Source organism: Phalacrocorax carbo, chromosome 19, assembly GCF_963921805.1.
Source record: "Phalacrocorax carbo chromosome 19, bPhaCar2.1, whole genome shotgun sequence".
Taxonomy (NCBI): Eukaryota; Metazoa; Chordata; class Aves; order Suliformes; family Phalacrocoracidae; genus Phalacrocorax; species Phalacrocorax carbo.
This window is the reverse complement of record NC_087531.1, coordinates 3218263-3234830: the sequence shown is the minus strand read 5'-3', so window position 1 is coordinate 3234830 and position 16568 is coordinate 3218263. Positions and strand designations below refer to the sequence as shown.

At 54.5% G+C, this 16568-nt stretch overlaps 1 protein-coding gene across 2 annotated transcripts in view; it reads right to left on the bottom strand.

Annotated features, from left to right (window-relative positions):
- PTPRS (protein tyrosine phosphatase receptor type S) overlaps positions 1 to 14210 on the bottom strand; it is a 172381-nt gene extending 158171 nt beyond the window's left edge. Inside the window, exon 1 of one of the 2 annotated variants that reach the window (XM_064469634.1) lies at positions 14119 to 14210. The gene's annotated coding sequence lies outside the window, so the exon portion shown is untranslated. Of the gene's footprint in view, positions 1 to 10449; positions 10499 to 14118 lie in introns of those variants that run through there. The other variant, XM_064469635.1, reaches the window with a different exon arrangement.
- Between the last annotated feature and the right edge of the window lie 2358 nt (positions 14211 to 16568).

The window sequence follows — 16568 nt, the reverse complement described above, 5'->3', positions numbered from 1 at the left end:
GTGACCCGGAAAAAGAATGATTTCAAATGGGGCCCTGAGCAACGACAAGCCTTTGAACAGATTAAACAGGAGATAGCTCATGCAGTAGCTCTTGGGCCAGTCTGGGCAGGACAAGATGTAAAAAATGTGCTCTACACTGCAGCCGGGGAGAATGGCCCTACCTGGAGCCTCTGGCAGAAAGCACATGGGGAGACCCGGGGTCGACCCCTAGGGTTTTGGAGTCGGGGATACAGAGGGTCCAAAGCCCGCTATACTCCAACTGAACAAGAGGTAGTGGCAGCATATGAAGGGGTTTGAACTGCTTCAGAAGTGGTTGGTACTGAGGCACAGTTGCTCCTCGCACCCCGACTGCCAGTGCTGGGCTGGATGTTCAAAGGAAACATCCCCTCTACACACCATGCAACTGATGCTACGTGGAGTAAATGGGTTGCACTGATCACTCAGTGGGCTAGAGTAGGAAACCCCAGTCGCCCAGGAATCTTGGAAGTGATTATGGACTGGCCAGAAGGCAAAGATTTTGGAATATCACCAGAGGAGGAGGGGACACGTGCTGAAGAAGCCCCACTGTATAACAAACTGCCAGAAAATGAGAAGCAATACGCCCTGTTCACTGATGGGTCCTGTCACCTTGTGGGAAAGCATCGGAGATGGAAGGCTGCTGTATGGAGTCCTACACAACAAGTAGCAGAAACTGCTGAAGGAGAAGGTGAATCGAGCCAGTTTGCAGAAGTAAAGGCCATCCAGCTGGCCTTAGACATTGCTGAACAGGAAAAGTGGCCAGTGCTCTATCTCTATACTGATTCCTGGATGGTGGCAAATGCCCTGTGGGGCTGGCTGCAGCAGTGGAAGCAAAGCAACTGGCAGCGCAGAGGCAAACCCATCTGGGCTGTCACATTGTGGCAAGATATTGCTGCCCAGGTAGAGAAACTGGTTGTAAAGGTACGGCATGTGGATGCTCACGTCCCCAAGAGTCGGGCCACTGAAGAACATCGGAACAACCAGCAGGTAGATCAGGCTGCCAAGATTGAAGTGGCTGAGGTGGATCTGGACTGGCAACATAAGAGTGAACTATTTCTAGCTCGATGGGCCCATGACACCTCAGGCCATCAAGGGAGAAATGCAACATACAGGTCGGCTTGTGATCGAGGGGTGGACTTGACCATGGATGTTATTGCACAGGCTATCCATGAATGTGACACACGTGCTGCAATCAAGCAAGCGAAGCGGGTAAAGCCTCTGTGGTATGGGGGACGATGGCTGAAATATAAATATGGGGAGGCCTGGCAAATTGACTATATCACACTCCCACAGACCCGCCAAGGCAAGCGCCATGTGCTTACAATGGTAGAAACAACGACTGGCTGGCTGGAAACATATCCTGTCCCCCACGCCACTGCCCGGAACACTATCCTGGGTCTTGAGAAACAAGTCCTGTGGCGACATGGCACCCCAGAGAGAACTGAGTCAGACAATGGGACTCATTTCCGAAATAACCTAATAGACACCTGGGCCAAAGAGCACGGCATTGAGTGGGTGTATCACATCCCCTATCACGCACCAGCCTCTGGGAAAATTGACCGGTACAATGGACTGTTAAAAACTACACTGAGAGCAAGTGGGGGTGGAACATTCAAGCACTGGGATACACATTTAGCAAAAGCCACGTGGTTAGTCAACACGAGGGGATCTGCCAACCGAGCTGGCCCTGCCCAATCAGAAATCCTACATACTGTGGAAGGGGATAGAGTCCCTGTAGTGCAAACACAAAGTATGCTGGGCAAAACAGTCTGGGTTCTTCCTGTCTCAGGCAAAGGCAAAACCATTCGTGGGATGGCTTTTGCTCGAGGACCTGGGTGCACTTGTTGGGTAATGCGGGAGGATGGAGAAATCCGATGTGTGCCTCAAGGGGATTTGATTTTGGGTGAAAACAGTCAATGAATGGAATGGCACAATGTGAACTGCTATATAATACTGTGTGTCACCTCTGTGTTTTATCAATGATATCAGAGTACAAGCCTCCCAACCCCTGGAAGATCAACTCTGAAACAAGCCATGCAGCAGCGATGGAACGATGACTGACTCGGTATGCAGCAACCCAACGCCATGCACACCATCTCTCCCACCCGGAAAGACTGATACAACAGATGGAGCCCAGAGTCATTGACTGGGTGAACTCAATGGACATTTTAATGGACATTTTACAGGGAAGGTCCATGAACTAAGGGAATGATGTCTGTGTATTATGTTGAAGGATGGGAAGGGGAGGGGTGGTGGTTGGTACAGTTGTATTGCATCGTATGGGACCTGGGCATGGTGTAAATGGTATGGAATAAGGGGTGGAGAATGTGCTGGTTTTGGCTGAGAAGGGGTTAATTCTCCTCACTGTGGGGGTCAGCTACCTTTCCAGCTTCCCGCGCTCTGCCGCGTGGCAGGGGAGGCTGGGAGGGGCAGGGCCATGGTGGGGGCGGCTGACCCTGACTGGCCAATGGCATGTTCATTCCATACCATGTGACTCCATGACCAGTATATTGAGGGGGGGGCAGCGGCAGCGCGGAAGCGGCGCAGTACCGGGTCGGTGGGCGGCTGCGGTGAGTGCGGTTTGTTTCAGCGGTTCGTTCCCCCTCTCCCCTCCCTTCCCCCCTCCCCCGGGGCTTTGCGCCTCTCCTTGGTCTCCTTTACATTGCATTTCTGTTGTTGTTTCTTTTAGGTTTAATTATTAAACTGTTCTTAACCCAACCCTTCTGATTCTCTCCCCCATCTACCGGTGGGGGAGTGAGTGAGTGACTGTGTGGGGCTGAGCTGCCGGCTAAACCACAACAACCACCCATCCTCAATGAGGGGGGACAGTCTAGTAACTAAGGCACGGGATGAGGTAGGATGCTGGGGTAGTATCCCAGGTCGGTCCTCCTGTGCTGCTCTGTGCACACACCTGGACCAGGAAGACCCCTGCCAATCACAAACGGACTTCCAGGCATGAAAACTGCATCTCCTCTCTTCATCCCCTCCTCTCCATTCCTCACTCAGCCCAAAATCTAGCCCCTTGCCAGGCCGGGCACATGTCGGAGGCCCATGACGCCCATCTGGGCACCCATCTGAGCCCCCACAACCGCACAGCATGCTCCCCAAGGCAGCTGGGATGAGAAGTCTTAGTTGCAGGGGCCATTTAATATTTCACGCCCCTTCTTCTCTTACTTCTACGAAACACTCTAGTTCCTCCCCACGTCCTTACTTTTCCTCTTTTTGAAGCAGCCTTATACCTGCTTTCAGGTCAGCACATCTCGGGGCTGCAGCATGGGTGCCGTCCCCTCTACCACCGCTGACGGCAGGACAAGCAAAGGGATGCTTGTGCCCTCTGCACTGCTGGGGCAGCAGCTCAGCCTGGGGATTTTCAAGCTGTTTTGCAGAGGAAGAGATGGATGGACAAAGCATTGAAGGTGTAGTCCTGCTGCCTGCAGCTCAGGAGCAGATGCCAAGAGGTCTGTGGTCGCTCTCAGAAGCCAGACAGCCTTTAGGGCACACAGTCTGCCAGCAGCCCCACGAGCCAGAAACACCACCCCGTGCTCCCACCCCACAGCGCCAGACAGGCTTTTGCAGGTCAGGCTACTAAAATTGAGGCGCTGAAAGGTGATAGGGGCTGCCAGAGCTTCCTCCTCGTCTTTCCCTGAGGAAGCGGGATCACATCGACAGGACATGCAGCGACAGCAGCTTGGCCTCGGACCTTGCTGCCACTTCCTGCCCTGCACCCAGCTCCGCTCAGGTTCTTTGTCATCCTCAGCTTTGAGGGTGCCAAGTTATGCTTTGGGCTCCTGGAAGAAAAAAATCTTCTTATCAGCACAGCAAACAAGTCCTTCCAAGGAAGAGTCAACAGGGAACTTGTTCAGCTGCCCTCCTCCATGCAGGTCTCAAAGCAGGGCCAGGGCTCGCACAGCAGTTGGGCAGTGTCCAGCAACTCCAAATTCAGGGGAACTTCCCTCCTCCTGACAAGTTTTGTAACAGAAGAGAAATAGGCTGCAAGTTTCAGGGCCTGGATGCTGGAGAGGAACAGAGGTGACAGGAAATCCCAAACCAGAGTAAAATTCAACTTTTTCTGTGTCAAATGCGGAGGAGGAGGAGCCACAAGCAGAGTTGCAGGGAGAGGAAAGCCCTTTCCAGAAGAGCTTCCAAGAGGTCAGTGCTGGGCAAGGTTTCTGGGGATTTGCAATGTTTCGATTCTGATGCTGAAGGTCAAAACCCCAGTGATGATCAGGAGCTGGCTCCCCAAAACTGGGATCTTTCCCAAAAGAGGTTCAGAGAACGATTAGCCAACAACTCTCCCTGCTCAAGTGGGACACTCCCAACGACACACAGGACCAGCAGCTGCCGTCTCCCACTGCTGCACAGATAAAAAAAAATCCATGCCGGCCACAGCAGACACCTTTGCTTTGGAGTGGGTGGCCGAGGCCAGCAGCCAAGCAGGGTGCAGCGATCGACCCGGTTGTGCCAGATGGGGAGGGCAGATGCTGAGTTCCCATGGTCAGAGCTCTCTGTGAAACAGCAGCCCTCTCTCGGTGGCAAAACCAAATAAGAGAGGAGCAAGATGAGCAGCACTTCAATGGATGCTCCCAGGCTCTTGGCAACACGGGGAGCTGGGGCCATCGTGGCTGTGCTGCGGCTCCCGCTGGGGAACCGGGGAGGAGGTGAGCCGCACTGCTCAGGCCCCGAGCTCCCCAAATCAGCCTGACGATGGCTAAACCACTCCCAAGACTTGCGGTGGGTCTTCCCTGTGCCTGTGCTTGCCCTAGACAGCGTGTGGAGAAGGGTCAAATGGATCATCTGAACCACGCACAGCATGACACGTGCTTTGCTGCACATGGGGCCATCACTACCTGCCCCAGCACCCCACGAGAGCTGGTATAATGCTGCATCCCCTCCTGCCGAAACCACAGTGACAGTCTGAGTCAGCGGCAGGGATTTACCCAGCACAGGGTGAAAGAGGCGGCCCAGCTGCCCAGTGCTGTGGGAGTTAATCCACATTGGGACAGTGCCCAAAGCCCCCCAGCCACAGGCAGGGAGCAGGCAGGACAGGGACAGCATCTAAAGGTCCCTTCAGAAATCCCTGGGCAAGAAAACACTTTCAGGTACTAACAGGGACACCAGGTTACATCCAAACCGCCACCATCTTAGAGCCCTGAACAGAAACAGCCACACACAAATACCACCAATATACCTGACAAAATCAGATTTGCTTCTTGCTTTATTTATCAGCCAGGCAAGCGATTCTCTGCACAGACAGGGGTGGGAGGGCAGGAACATATCCCCAAGACACCCTCTCCCAGCTCCAAAAACATATTCATTATCCCCAGGCAGCTTCTGGCAGGGCAGGGAGATCATTCTCCAATTAGAGATGTTTATCAGTAAACCATAATGAAGGTGGGACACTGATGCCGTGATGAATATATTTCAGGAAAATTTAAATGAAATGATCCATCATGGCCAGCAGAAGATCAGCAACACCTTCTGCCAATCAGCTCCTCCACCAAGGCTCTGCTTCAGGGACCTGCAGCCACCTTGGCTCACCGCTCCGTAGGAAAACCAGCAGCAACAGATAAAGAGAGGCACTTTGGATCTCCAAGAGCACACAGCGAAGCAGCAAAGCTAACCAGCTTGCAAGGGAGTCACCGCCTCCCCCAGCATGGCAACAAGATACCCCCCGTGCACAGGCTCCACCGAGCATCGCAACAACCCATGTTCCATTTACTAGAGTGAGTTCAGGTCCTGGCATCCAGCACACCCAGAAACAGAGCGCCCTCGGAAACAGGACATCGTTCATGCAGGATGCAGAGGGGAAGGGTTACCAAGCGGCTTTTCCCCTAAGTGAAATATTGCTGCCGGCTCAATGGAAGCAGGAGGTTCATCCCTCCTGGGAGGAAGCTATCAGAAACCACTCTCCCTCCAAGCACGGCTAGCCCACGTTTTGCTATCATCTGTTGCATTTTACAATCAGGCAAAACGCTGGAAGAGTGCAAGAAGACATTAAAAAAGCAAGAGTGGGTGCAGCAGCATGCAGGGCAGGCACACCAGAAACGCTACAAGCTGCTGCAATCCAGACACGAATGCATTACCCATTCATCTGAATTTTAAATACAGAGCATTATGACTGGCATCCTCACAACTGCCACGGCAACCTTGGCACTACAGCTTTTATGATAATTCACAGGGAGTTACCCACAAGGCACTGCAGAGATTTTCTTGACAGCCATCCTAAACTAATTTTTATAGGTTAGTGTACAGTTATACATAAACATTTAAGAAAAATAAAATGGCGACTCAGAATGAAGGAGCCGATCGGGAGGTTTCAGCCCCACTCCCCTCATGGCACGTGATGGTCCAGCACAAAATGCCACAGGGCCGAGGTCCGTGCTGCCCACAGTGAACCCATTCCCGGGACCAGGGGACAGAAATGCCAGTTAATTCATTATCTGGTTTGCACTGGGTAAACCCTGTGCCCCATCTGCTACAATGCCCAGCCCTCAGCATCGCTCCTGGACCAGTGCCTCTGGGTTTCCAGGGCATCCCCCTCCCCTTTGCAGGGTGTCCAGCTCAACCAGGTCATGCCTGCCCAGGAGGTGGAACCGCCACCGCCCTGCCTGCTCCGAGGTGGCCCATTGGGGGCCTGCACGCACAGGTGCTGGCCCGCAGGGCTTAACCCCATCTTCCCCTACCCCCAGCTTGCTTGGGGGGGTTGGGTGCACCAGCCAGCTGCCTGGAGAGGACAGGAGCAATCCCAGGGGACAAGGATTTGTTGATGGAAACCACAGCATCCTGAGAACAACCTTTCATGCGCTCTGATGCCAAATCCTCCCTGTCACCGTCCCTGCCCACCCAGGGCCACCACTCTGCCTTGGGCACATCCCTTCCTGCTGGGAGGAAAGGACAGTGCAGCCCCCATCTGCCTCCTCCACCTCGGAGCTCCCAGCGGGACGCGGCTCTGCCCATCACCTTTGCTTTCCGCCCATCCTGAGCCGTACTGGCCAGGGGTGACACAGGAACTTTACATGGTGACTGGAAACTGCTGCTTAGCTTTCAACTCCCTTTTGCAGGCAACGGAGGGAAAGAGTCAAAGCCGTTGGCAACGAGCGACAGCAATGCGCAGGAAACAAAGAAAAGGAGCAGCGGGAGGGAAACCTTGATTGGTGCAAGCCAGAAGCAGCAGCCATCTACATTTCACTGGAACCAGAGCCAACACTTGATGATATCATAGCTGAAGATTAGTTTATAAAAAAAAGAATCCCCAATTCCTGCAGATTTTGCATGCATGCACATGCACACGCATTCGCAGCATGGAAAGCAGGTACTCTGTCCATCTCTGCTGTCTTCACAAAAGCAAAATGGAGGCAAGCACGATCGAGACCTTTAAGAAACAAACCTCTCGGTTTTATATCATCCGTGGAATTACCAGCAACACCGATTTAGATACAGGGATACCACAAAGAATAAAACAATTAAGTAACAGCTCAGAGTGAGAGATGGTGAGATACGACTCAAGCTCCACAAAGAGACAACCCGCTGAATTTCAGACGAGGCTGCTATTTTCCCAAGATGGGATTATTATATTTTGCGAAAGCATGCAGACACCAGCACACCACATCCTCCCTCTCCTTCCTGCTATTTGCGATCCCGGCTCAGTGGTCACAAGCAAGAGAGGTTGAGAGTGCTTTGCCTCCAGCCTTGTGCCTCCTGTGCCCAGAGCATGTGGTTACCCCATGGATTGTATCATGTGTTCCCTGACCACAAAGCGAAAGGCGGAAAAAATCCTGAAAGCAGCATTATATAAAGTTTGTGCATTTCTGAAGGTAGGATCTGGAGTATCTGAACTCATCCCTCAGTCGGGCATGTAAATCCACCACCTCCCAGGAACACGGCAGCAAGCGCCCAAGGCAGCAAATCGTTCCTAAGGTCTTAGCAGACCAGCTTACCTGTTGTGCTCTTAAACTGGCCAACTAGAAGAAACTCAAATGCGGGACACCAAGCGCATTCCTACCTCCGCACCCCTGCAGACCATGTCCGAGATGGCCCAAGACCGAAGCAGAGAGACGGCAGCAGGAGAGGCAGGATACCACAGGCATTGTGCTCCCTGCATACAGGCTCGTATGCAAATCCTTTGCTACTCAAACCCCAGTGGGCTTAAAAATCCCCCTGGAGAGAGAGACCCTCTTTGCAAACCACCTGCAGGACCTGCCACATGTTGCAAATCGTGGCTGCAGCCAAACCAGCTGTGATCCGAATCAGCTGCCTGCTGCCATCCACCCTCCCACCTCCTGAATCGCACCGTTAAAAGCCACTTGACCTTCGAGTTTGCTCCTCCATTAGGACATCCCCACGAAGGCGGGGGCTTCCCAGTTGATTGCGAGGTCACAGCCAAACTGCAACCCTCTGGTCTGATGTAAGCCAGCACCGCATAGAGCCTATGAAACGAGGCTGTAAACAAGTGATTCAGCTGCTGCTTTGCAAAAAGAGCCCCAACACTACGGCAGGCGTGGAGACCTCCAGGAGCTGGGCAGGAACAGCCACAGGCTTCCTAACCTAAACCATCCTACAGCCCCGATTTAATCTGATTCATGCAAATGTTAAACAAATTTAGGCATGCACATCGTATGAGTTGCCTGGCCCAGTTTAATTTGATAGGTTTTTAAACCTGTTTAGACAAACTAAGATATCTGCTTTCTAATCTAGAGCAGCTCTTAACTGTGCAAATGTTGCCAGGGAACTAGAGCACAGACATTATTACAGATCCTGTTTATATGACAGCGCTCAAACTGCAATGGCCTGAGCTATACTAACATATGGAAGAGGGCAATGCTAAAAATCACCTCTCTCTCTGGGCTGGCCATCTCCATGCAGCAGGGCTCTGAAACCCTGCTCTGCTATGCCCGGTGCTGTGCAAAGGCCATCTCCAAAGCTTTCTAAACCCAAGAGGCAAAAGCCCAGGTGAGTCCCAAGTAGCCCAGGGCTGCAGCAGGCTGGCTGGGGGTATGACAAAGCCTCGCTTCTCCAGGGCACGGGACAGAAGTCCCTGATGGGACCAGCAAGTCCCAGGAGTAGGGAGAAATCCTAGTGTTCGGTCCCGGAGCATCCCTGACCCCATGAGCTGGGCCTATCGTCACCCTCATCACAACCCCTTTGCCTCCAGAGACAGAGCAGAGCACCCCTAAGCGATTCTGAAAGCCTGCACCTCCTTTAAAAAGCTCAGGTGAGCATAGAGCCCCCATTGATGTCCTCGCTCCCTCACGTGCTCCCTCCTCATGCCTGGACGTTCCCGTGGGACGCACGCACCCGTCCCTTCCCTTGGCGGCTGCGCCCAGCACGTGCTGCTCACACGCCTGTGTGGGAGCTACGCGCCCGCCCTCGACAGCAGGCGGGAGGACGGGAGCCAAGAGGTTTCATGGATTAGAAAAATAATAAGTAAATAAAGTTTAAAGAAACTCATGCCTCCCAACCAGCTCCTTATCAAGTGATATCACGGGCTGAAAATCAATTTTTTGGATGGTGCTGGGCCTGTGCTGGGAGACGGACATCTGCAAAGGGCTCTGCGTGCAGGACATGTGGCTCTGCAAGGGCTTGTTCAGGCAAGCAGCAAATAACTTGACAGCGCGGGCAGCTATTGCAATGGGAGCGCCAAGCTCGATCAATTACTAAGCCAAGACAATGATACCCGAGCTAGGAAAAAAAGAAGAGTCGAAGAGAATTACATTGGATCAGACCCAGAAGTCTGGAGGGTTTACGACTTGAAGGAGGGGGGTGGGGGGGACGGACAAAAAGACAATTTCCAGTTTGCTAAGCTGATGCCGAAGGAAAAAAAATCAGTTATAAAGCAAACAATTAGAAAGAGAGGACAAGAGCAAAAAGAAACGGAGTCTAACGAACCGAGCGCTTGGATTGTTCCAGCTTATTGTCTAATAAACTTTGCAGAAAGGAAGCTGGCCTGAGCTTTACTACTTCAGAGCTCACGAGTTTAAAACTGAAAACAATTTTTTAAACACAATACTTTTAGAGACAGAAGCTTTGCAGCTGCCCGGCCTGGCTATTTTTTTCAGTTTGCAAATATCAAAAAAAAATGTCCTAGGGATCCTGCCCGGAGTCACTGGCCTGGAGCAAAGCCCAGGACTCCTGACCCTGCTCCCGCTGACCCCTGTGCTCTCAGCAGGAAGCGAAGAGCTTCATGAATGGAGGGAGCTGGGCCAAGGGAAAGGATTATTTGAAGGAGAAAGTTAGGCACATTTTTCATTGTGTTGAAGCAATGATATTTAACTAGTCGTTTGCAGATTTCCCTATTTTGGGGAGAGAGTAATGAATAATATGCATGTTCTTATCAACTCATATAAGCGGAATTTAAAGCTCAAAGTTCAGCAACTGTGGCTTAAACTACTTAGGAGCACCTTTTTAATACCACCGAATAACCTCTCTCCTTACCATATGCCCGCACTGACTGTGGTTAGATCTGGCTTCACTTTATCTCGGTATCCTACACTTGCAATTTTGTTATCTCTGCAATGCAAAAGAAAACCTGTTTTAGTCAGAAACACAGAGAGGGTTCAAACATACCTGGTGGCCGGCCACAGGCAACATTTCACATCCATCACGACGACTCACCGCTCACGCAACCACACACGCCACGTGGAAAAGCGGATAAAGAGTTCAACATGCCTTTACTACCTCAAGCTATCCTGCATCAAGGCGAGCAGCTGGATGGGACCATCACCCCACTCCATGCCGCCTTCAAGCTTGTTGAAGCCACAGCCACACCAGGCACTGCAGAGGGCACCCATCCCAACCCGCTACCACCCAGCCAACCTATCGCCAGGCTGTATTTAGAGACCTCAAAGCAGCATCAGGTGGGACAGCCTCCCACCTCACAGACAGCTTTGAGATCTCCAAATATGGCCCGAGCCCTTCAGTCTAGTGTGGCAGGCAGGAATGGTTCCTGTGCTATAAAGAACCACAGCCAGCCTCAGTTTACCCAGCTCGTGACCACATCATCCCCCCGGACATCAACCTGGCTGGGTGTCTCTTCACCCTCATTCCACCTTGCCTCCCACAAAGCAGCAGCAGAATTAAGGCTCTAGCTAGAATTCATCCTCCTGGGAAAAAAGCAAAGGCACATTTTTCCTCTTCTCCTTAGGCAACACGTCACACCAGCTATTCTTTAGCATCCAGAAAAAGGCAGAGCAAATCTGCTCCCCTCGGGGCAAGATGGAAGAGACACCCTGTCTATCAAATTCACATTTATAAAACCTGGAGAGCACCAGGCACCAGGGGGACAGAGAGCCAGGAGACACAAAGGACCTGACCCCATCCTGCCAGCGAGGCCAATGCCAGAAGACAACTACAAGAAGACTGGAGGACCTCCTGCCCCCCTTACCTCCACCGCCTCGCACCCAAGCATACGAACAGCTCCGCTCCCAAGGACCCTGCTCCCCCTGCACACAGCCCCCCCGCATTACTTGGTGGCACGGCTTCAGCTGGAAGCTCCTCTCACATTACTCAAAGTATTTATGACTTTTTCCCCATTTGAAATATGGGCCCTTACCACACACAGGAAGGAGGAGGAGAGTGCCAGCAAACGCGTTAATTTATAAGTCAATCTGGCAGGGAACAATTAACAGCTTTCCCACCACAGGGGTGGCAGGAAGAGGGGAACCTTCTCCCCAGGGAGGGCAGAAGGGTCCCCGTGTCAGGACACACCCTGCCCTGCCGAACACAGCCAGCTCCTTGCTCAGTACCCAGATGCAAATTTATTTTCCCCCATCAGGTACTCTCACAGCCGGAGGGGACGAGCAGCCTCATCCCCCACAGCAGCACCCCCTTAAGGTCCTGCCACCAGCTCCCCCAGCCCAGCACAGGTGCACAACCCCCAAAACACGCTTTATAGTGGGGGGAAGGACTCCCTGCCCAAGTGGAGCTGCGAGGCAGTGCTGACAGCATGGGAGCTGCGGGCAGGAGCAGAAGTGCCTGTGGGAAACATCCCCTGCAAATTTAGCAGGGGGTTTGTATGTGGAGGGAATGGGGGTATGATCCAGATGTGCACCCCCTCGCCCCTGCGGGCTGTCCCGGCCCAGAGGCAGGGATAGAACCCACCACCAGCCCCCACCAACTAAAACCGCTTTTTTCCTCCCACCACAAGCACTTTTGCAAAAGTGAAGCCTCCCAGGACTCAGAGAGGGCAAATACCCAAAGAGCAGAGATGTCCCCCACCCTGGGAGGGTGCAGAACCCACCAGGAGGCACCACCCATCCCCGCAGAGCCCAACACCCCTCCCACAGATGGCATCACTTCACCAGCATTTTTTTTCCCCTTATCCCACATCTACACCATTTGCTGCCCGAGGAAGGCCTGGAATGGGATCCTCCCGGTGAAACACAAACACCTTTAATCATTACTCATATTTTTGGGGTGGTTTTTCAACCTCCATGTGACAAGTTGTGGCTCCGGAACCCCGGGGCTCCGGGGACAGCTCTCGCCTGCCGCAGGATGGCCCCAGGTCTCGGGATTTGAGCTGAAATCCCTGATGGCAGATGGAAAACAGCCACCCGCTGCCAACCCCAGGGGTGTCCCGCAGTCCCCAGAGCCAGCCGCACTTTGCAGGAGGTTTGGTGCAGCCACCCCAGCGCAGGGGCAGGGGAGGGACCCCCTCCTAACACGGGGTCCTAGGTAGTTTCGGGGTGACCTAGGCCCCTTCCTCAGCGCTGTCACCATCGCTGGGCCACCATACAGCCAGCAGGGAATGGGGTGAAACCCACTTCCCAACGGGCTCCGGAGCTGGCGGGGAGGACAAAGCACCCGTGGTGCCACCGGTGTTTGGGGTGGGGCACGGGCAGCGCCCCAGGGTGACACAGCCACATCCCCAGGCTGCAGCATCGCCCTGCCAGCGCCGCGGGGAATGCGCTGCCAACTGCTCCGGCACCCGCATGCTAGCGATGTTGCGCCGAGAGGGACACCGGCTTTGCACCAGCGCACCCCAGCACGCGCAGATGCCAGGAGATACAGAAGCCACCGATCCCGCCGAGAGGTGATGCATGTCCCCAGCTGCCCCCCGCTGCCACGGGGTGCTCCGTGGGAGAACAGCCCTTAGCATGGGGATGATGCCAGAGCACCCCAGATCCCATCCCGTGGGTCAGTGCTGAGCACCCACTCTCCTGGTGGGACCGTGGTCCGGAAGAGGTGGCCAGAGGGACACCGCAGGGATGGGGCGGGGGAGCAGTGCCAGCATGGCAGAGAAATGGGATTGCCTTCTCCTAAAGGCAGTGGGTACATGCAGGGTGGTTCAGAGAGGGTGAACCACTACCGGGGTGCAGGACAGAGCACTGCCCAGGAATGGAGAGCATCCCTGGTATCGGGGTGGTGGATGGAGCACAGAGCGCATCCCGGGTACCAGAGCACGAAGAGGGTGAACCGGTACTGGGGCAGAGCATGGAGCACTGCCCAGGTACAGGAACGGAGCACGGCGCGCATCCCCGGTACCGGGGCGTGGGGCGCGATGCGCCCCGGGCTCCAGCCGCTCCAGGTGTCCCCACCCGCCTCTCCCTCGCATCCCCCCGCTGCAAGTGCCGGTGGTCCAGCGCGCCCCCTCCCTGCACCCACCGCTATAGCGCGGCCCTTTCCCCTCCAATGCAGCCCCCCCATACCCCTCCCATCCGCTCCCCTAACAACACGCCCCCGGCCTCCGGTGCCACCCACCTGCACCCCTGTGAACCTCGCCGGTACAACGCGACCCCCCCCCGCAACGCCAGCCGGCCGCACCCCCCCCACCACCCAAACGCCCCCCGCTATAACGCCCCCCTTGCTCCCACCAGAGCCACCCGCACCCCTCTCCCGCCCAGCGCCCCCCCCCGCCCCGGCGCTCCTCGCTATACCGCGCCCCCTCCCCACCGGAGCCCACCTGCCCGCCCCCGCTACAACGCGGCCCCACAGCGAAGCCGACCCGCGCCCCCCTTCCCAGTTCACCCCACCACAACCCACCTGCGCCCTCCCCCTCCCGCTGCACCGCGCTCAGGGCTCACCCCACCTGCGCCCACCCGCGCCCGGGCGGCCCTGCCACAGTGTGTGTGCACCCCCCGCTATAGCGCGCGCCCCCCGCCGTACCTGGCGGCGCGGCCGCCCGCTCCCATGCTGGCCGGCGGAGGGGCGCGGGAGGGGTGCAGAAGGGCCGCGGCCGCCCTCCTCCGCCTCCGCCTCCTCCTGCCTCCGTCCGGCGGCTGCGCGGGGACACTGCAGCACGAACTGCCACCCGCCGCCGGCTACTCGCACAGATGATGTCATTCCCCGAACCGCCGCCTGACGTCACCACGAGGCGGACCCCAGGCCCCGACCCTCCTGGGGGGGAGGAGGGGGAAAGAGGAGGGGGAGGAGGGGGCGCGGGGGGGCGGCCGACGTCACGACGCAGGAGAGGCGCGCGCCGCCGGGGCATGGCCGCCCCTTAAAGGCCCCGCGCGGGCGCCTCGCACGTGGGCGGGGGGGTGCGAGGGACGTGGGTGGCCGCGGGTGACCCCCGCGGGTCCATCAATAAACTTGCCATTTTCAGTACATTTCCCGTTTGGGGCATAATTGCAATATTCAGTTTATTTGCCGTTGTGAGGATATGTCTGAAAGTTAATGTGTTTCCCTTCACATATTATCGATGTTCAATCTATTTTCCACACAGCACCTGACTGATATTAACAACTCTCCCTCCGGCTCCCGCGCTGGGTGAATTGCTCATACCCACCGTATTTTGCACAGGCAACATGTTGTATTAAACCCACTTCCCACATTTGCTATATTTGCCAGATCAAATGTATTGCCAGTATTCAATATATCACCTAAATTCCATATATTTTCTGTATTGAATGTTTACTCACATGTAATCTAGCCATCACATCGATATTTCACACCCTCAGTATATTCCTCATATATATTCCTTCAATATATTCCCCATATTCAATATATTCCCTATATTTAATATATTTCCCGTATTCCACGCCTCTCCCGTACTTCCCCCTCGCTGTCTCCCACACACCGCAACTCCCCGCCAGCAACTGTTTTGCACCACCACAGCGGCTCTTTCCATTTCTAATCCCTCCAGCGTTCCTCAGACCCTGCTCCGCACCGCGATGCCCCCAGCCCCTTGTGAGCAAATGCAAAAATTGGCAAAAAAAAGAAATATCAAAAACTGCAAACATTTGCAAAAAAGGATGACTGTGAGAGCAGGAAGAACGTCGACCATGGGAGGGCTTGGCTTCCAAACCTGGAGGAGTGATGCTGAGGAAATGCTCGAAGACAGAAGCACCTTTCAGATAGGTAAAAAAGGGGGGAAGGAAAAGGAAAAAGGGAAAGAGGAAGAAAGGAAGAAAAAATTTTTATCTCATTTTCCTTCTCTGCAGCTCCAGCGCCCAGATCCAGCTCTGTGGCGAAGCAGCCCGGCGCTCGCACTCCGAGGGCAATCACCCGCTCCCCCATCTGCTGCGCCGTGAACTTGCCTTGATCCCCTCGTGTGCCTCTTAATACTGACCAAATGTCAGCCGAACACTGAGTTTTTACTGTTTTGGGGAAATCCAGCAGAAAAATGTTATTATTTCTCTTCCAGGGGCCAGGAGGAGCGGCTTGGCTGCACAGCGTCAGGCGTGGGCATCGATTTTGCTCGTTGTTCTGCATGACGAGAAGCGCCTGTTTTTCAGCAAAGAGGGTGCCGTTGCTACAGCCTTGGAGACAAATTGTGGGCATTAAACATTCTCTGCTTTCCCAGATGCACTCGGGAAATGCCATCAGGTCTCAGTGCTGCCATCCGAGCTGCAGGCGGAGGTGCCTTGTGAGCCAGGAAGGTGTGGGGCGGCACCGTGTTCCCTCTGCCCCAGGCAGGTGCCTGGAATTGGACGGGGAGCCTCAAATTGATTTAAAAATTACTTTTCCTTTGTGAGAAAGGGAGATTTCCAATTATAGGAGACCACAGACAGCCAGAGAAGACCACAGGAGCTCATCAAGACCCATAGGGGTCCAAATAGACCTGTAGGGGTCTCTAGGAGCCCATACAGATGCACAGGGGTGTATAAGAGCCCATAGAGTCCCATAGGGGTCCACAGGAGCGCTTAGAGACCCATAGGCATCCGTAACAGCCTATGGGGACCCATATGACCTGTCGGAGTCTGTAGGGACCCATAATGTTCTGTAGGAGCCTGCAGAGACCTGTAGGGGTCCATAGGGCCTGCAGTGGTCCATAGATGTACAAACAGATGCATAGCGTTCCACAGCAGCCCATAGGAACCCCTAAGGATCCATAGGATTCCACAGAGACCCATAGGAGTCCATAGGGACCCATAAGACCAGCTACAAGGCGCCCACCCTGCTGCTGCATGCTCCAGCTCCACCTTCTCATCTTCTGGAAGAGTCCCAGGCTCTGACCTGGACACCCTTCCCAGTCCTTTCCTGCAGCATCTCCTATAAAATGGGGATCGATCGCTGATTTTCTTCCACATCCAGAAAATACCTATTTAACCATCGCCCGACTCCTTTCCAAATGGCTGCGGAGCCTGGTGGCAACAACTACATCACCACGGCTC